Below are 6,139 nucleotides of genomic sequence, written 5' to 3' on the forward strand. Positions count from 1 at the left end.
AAAATGTACTCACATCGCATTGAATGTTTATTCACATCACATTGAAAGTGTACTTATATCGCATTGAATGTTTATTTACATCACATTGGAAGTGTACTCACATCGCATTGAATGTTTTTTACATCACATTGGAAGTGTACTCACATCGCATTGAATGTTTTTTACATCACATTGGAAGTGTACTCACATCGCATTGAATGTTTATTCACATCACAATGAAAGTGTACTCACATCGCATTGAATGTTTATTCACATCACACTGAAAGTGTACTTACATTGCATGGAATGTTTATTTACATCACATTGAAAGTGTACTCACATCGCATTGAATGTTTATTCACATCACATTGAAAGTGTACTCACATCGCATTGAATGTTTATTCACATCACATTGAAAGTGTACTCACATCGCATTGAATGCTTATTTACATTACATTGAAAGTGTACTCACATCGCATTGAATGTTTATTTACACCACATTGAAAGTGTACTCACATCGCATTGAATGTTTATTCACATCACATTGAAAGTGTACTCACATCACATTGAAAGTGTACTCACATCGCATTGAATGTGTATTAACATCACATTGGAAGTGTACTCACATCGCATTGAATGTTTATTTACATCACATTGGAAGTGTACTCACATCGCATTGAAAGTGTACTCACATCGCATTGAATGTTTATTTACATAACATTGAAAATGTACTCACATCGCATTGAATGTTTATTTACACCACATTGAAAGTGTACTCACATCACATTGAAAGTGTTCTCACATCGCATTGAATGTTTTTACATCACGTTGGAATTGTACTCACATCGCATTGAATGTTTATTAACATCACATTGGAAGCGTACTCACATGGCATTGAATGTTTATTCACATCACATTGAAAGTGTACTCACATCACATTGAATGTGTATTAACATCACATTGGAAGTGTACTCACATCGCATTGAATGTTTATTTACATCACATTGAAAGTGTACTCACATCGCATTGAATGTTTATTTACATCACATTGAAAGTGTACTCACATCGCATTGAATGTTTATTCACATCACACTGAAAGTGTACTTACATTGCATTGAATGTTTTACATCACATTGAAAGTGTACTCACATCGCATTGAATGTTTATTCACATCACATTGAAAGTGTACTCACATCGCATTGAATGTTTATTCACATCACATTGAAAGTGTACTCACATCGCATTGAATGCTTATTTACATTACATTGAAAGTGTACTCACATCGCATTGAATGTTTATTTACACCACATTGAAAGTGTACTCACATCGCATTGAATGTTTATTCACATCACATTGAAAGTGTACTCACATCACATTGAAAGTGTACTCACATCGCATTGAATGTGTATTAACATCACATTGGAAGTGTACTCACATCGCATTGAATGTTTATTTACATCACATTGAAAGTGTACTCACATCGCATGGAATGTTTATTTACATCACATTGAAAGTGTACTCACATCGCATTGAATGTTTATTCACATCACATTGAAAGTGTACTCACATCGTATTGAATGTTTATTCACATCACATTGAAAGTGTACTCACATCGTATTGAATGTTTATTCACATCACATTGAAAGTGTACTCACATCGTATTGAATGTTTATTCACATCACATTGAATGTGTACTCACATCGTATTGAATGTTTATTCACATCACATTGAAAGTGTACTCACATCACATTGGAAGTGTACTCACATCGCATTGAATATATATTCACATCACATTGAAAGTGTACTCACATCACATTGAAAGTGTACTCACATCGCATTGAATGTGTATTAACATCACATTGGAAGTGTACTCACATCGCATTGAATGTTTATTTACATCACATTGAAAGTGTACTCACATCGCATGGAATGTTTATTTACATCACATTGAAAGTGTACTCACATCGCATTGAATGTTTATTCACATCACATTGAAAGTGTACTCACATCGCATTGAATGTTTATTCACATCACATTGAAAGTGTACTCACATCGCATTGAATGCTTATTTACATTACATTGAAAGTGTACTCACATCGCATTGAATGTTTATTTACACCACATTGAAAGTGTACTCACATCGCATTGAATGTTTATTCACATCACATTGAAAGTGTACTCACATCACATTGAAAGTGTACTCACATCGCATTGAATGTGTATTAACATCACATTGGAAGTGTACTCACATCGCATTGAATGTTTATTTACATCACATTGAAAGTGTACTCACATCGCATGGAATGTTTATTTACATCACATTGAAAGTGTACTCACATCGCATTGAATGTTTATTCACATCACATTGAAAGTGTACTCACATCGTATTGAATGTTTATTCACATCACATTGAAAGTGTACTCACATCGTATTGAATGTTTATTCACATCACATTGAAAGTGTACTCACATCGTATTGAATGTTTATTCACATCACATTGAAAGTGTACTCACATCACATTGGAAGTGTACTCACATCGCATTGAATATATATTCACATCACATTGAAAGTGTACTCACATCACATTGAAAGTGTACTCACATCGCATTGAATGTGTATTAACATCACATTGGAAGTGTACTCACATCGCATTGAATGTTTTTACATCACATTGGAAGTGTACTCACATCGCATTGAATGTGTATTAACATCACATTGGAAGCGTACTCACATCGCATCGAATGTTTATTCACATCACATTGAAAGTGTACTCACATCACATTGAAAGTGTACTCACATCGCATTGAATGTTTATTTACATCACATTGGAAGTGTACTCACATCGCATTGAATGTGTATTAACATCACATTGGAAGTGTACTCACATCGCATTGAATGTTTATTTACATCACATTGAAAGTGTACTCACATCGCATTGAATGTTTATTTACATCACATTGAAAGTGTACTCACATCGCATTGAATGTTTATTCACATCACACTGAAAGTGTACTCACATCGCATTGAACGTTTATTCACATCACATTGAAAGTGTACTCACATCGCATTGAATGCTTATTTACATTACATTGAAAGTGTACTCACATCGCATTGAATGTTTATTTACACCACATTGAAAGTGTACTCACATCGCATTGAATGTTTATTCACATCACATTGAAAGTGTACTCACATCACATTGAAAGTGTACTCACATCGCATTGAATGTGTATTAACATCACATTGGAAGTGTACTCACATCGCATTGAATGTTTATTTACATCACATTGGAAGTGTACTCACATCGCATTGAATATTTATTCACATCACATTGAAAGTGTACTCACATCGCATTGAATGTTTATTTACATCACATTGAAATTGTACTCACATCGCATTGAATGTTTATTCACATCACATTGAAAATGTACTCACATCGCATTGAATGTTTATTCACATCACATTGAAAGTGTACTTATATCGCATTGAATGTTTATTTACATCACATTGGAAGTGTACTCACATCGCATTGAATGTTTTTTACATCACATTGGAAGTGTACTCACATCGCATTGAATGTTTTTTACATCACATTGGAAGTGTACTCACATCGCATTGAATGTTTATTCACATCACAATGAAAGTGTACTCACATCGCATTGAATGTTTATTCACATCACACTGAAAGTGTACTTACATTGCATGGAATGTTTATTTACATCACATTGAAAGTGTACTCACATCGCATTGAATGTTTATTCACATCACATTGAAAGTGTACTCACATCGCATTGAATGTTTATTCACATCACATTGAAAGTGTACTCACATCGCATTGAATGCTTATTTACATTACATTGAAAGTGTACTCACATCGCATTGAATGTTTATTTACACCACATTGAAAGTGTACTCACATCGCATTGAATGTTTATTCACATCACATTGAAAGTGTACTCACATCACATTGAAAGTGTACTCACATCGCATTGAATGTGTATTAACATCACATTGGAAGTGTACTCACATCGCATTGAATGTTTATTTACATCACATTGGAAGTGTACTCACATCGCATTGAAAGTGTACTCACATCGCATTGAATGTTTATTTACATAACATTGAAAATGTACTCACATCGCATTGAATGTTTATTTACACCACATTGAAAGTGTACTCACATCACATTGAAAGTGTTCTCACATCGCATTGAATGTTTTTACATCACGTTGGAATTGTACTCACATCGCATTGAATGTTTATTAACATCACATTGGAAGCGTACTCACATGGCATTGAATGTTTATTCACATCACATTGAAAGTGTACTCACATCACATTGAATGTGTATTAACATCACATTGGAAGTGTACTCACATCGCATTGAATGTTTATTTACATCACATTGAAAGTGTACTCACATCGCATTGAATGTTTATTTACATCACATTGAAAGTGTACTCACATCGCATTGAATGTTTATTCACATCACACTGAAAGTGTACTTACATTGCATTGAATGTTTTACATCACATTGAAAGTGTACTCACATCGCATTGAATGTTTATTCACATCACATTGAAAGTGTACTCACATCGCATTGAATGTTTATTCACATCACATTGAAAGTGTACTCACATCGCATTGAATGCTTATTTACATTACATTGAAAGTGTACTCACATCGCATTGAATGTTTATTTACACCACATTGAAAGTGTACTCACATCGCATTGAATGTTTATTCACATCACATTGAAAGTGTACTCACATCACATTGAAAGTGTACTCACATCGCATTGAATGTGTATTAACATCACATTGGAAGTGTACTCACATCGCATTGAATGTTTATTTACATCACATTGAAAGTGTACTCACATCGCATGGAATGTTTATTTACATCACATTGAAAGTGTACTCACATCGCATTGAATGTTTATTCACATCACATTGAAAGTGTACTCACATCGTATTGAATGTTTATTCACATCACATTGAAAGTGTACTCACATCGTATTGAATGTTTATTCACATCACATTGAAAGTGTACTCACATCGTATTGAATGTTTATTCACATCACATTGAATGTGTACTCACATCGTATTGAATGTTTATTCACATCACATTGAAAGTGTACTCACATCACATTGGAAGTGTACTCACATCGCATTGAATATATATTCACATCACATTGAAAGTGTACTCACATCACATTGAAAGTGTACTCACATCGCATTGAATGTGTATTAACATCACATTGGAAGTGTACTCACATCGCATTGAATGTTTATTTACATCACATTGAAAGTGTACTCACATCGCATGGAATGTTTATTTACATCACATTGAAAGTGTACTCACATCGCATTGAATGTTTATTCACATCACATTGAAAGTGTACTCACATCGCATTGAATGTTTATTCACATCACATTGAAAGTGTACTCACATCGCATTGAATGCTTATTTACATTACATTGAAAGTGTACTCACATCGCATTGAATGTTTATTTACACCACATTGAAAGTGTACTCACATCGCATTGAATGTTTATTCACATCACATTGAAAGTGTACTCACATCACATTGAAAGTGTACTCACATCGCATTGAATGTGTATTAACATCACATTGGAAGTGTACTCACATCGCATTGAATGTTTATTTACATCACATTGAAAGTGTACTCACATCGCATGGAATGTTTATTTACATCACATTGAAAGTGTACTCACATCGCATTGAATGTTTATTCACATCACATTGAAAGTGTACTCACATCGTATTGAATGTTTATTCACATCACATTGAAAGTGTACTCACATCGTATTGAATGTTTATTCACATCACATTGAAAGTGTACTCACATCGTATTGAATGTTTATTCACATCACATTGAAAGTGTACTCACATCACATTGGAAGTGTACTCACATCGCATTGAATATATATTCACATCACATTGAAAGTGTACTCACATCACATTGAAAGTGTACTCACATCGCATTGAATGTGTATTAACATCACATTGGAAGTGTACTCACATCGCATTGAATGTTTATTTACATCACATTGAAAGTGTACTCACATCGCATGGAATGTTTATTTACATCACATTGAAAGTGTACTCACATCGCATTGAATGTTTATTCACATCA

The sequence above is a fragment of the Saccoglossus kowalevskii genome, chromosome 1 (genome assembly GCF_978046115.1).
Source record: "Saccoglossus kowalevskii chromosome 1, keSacKowa6.1, whole genome shotgun sequence".
Taxonomy (NCBI): domain Eukaryota; kingdom Metazoa; phylum Hemichordata; class Enteropneusta; family Harrimaniidae; genus Saccoglossus; species Saccoglossus kowalevskii.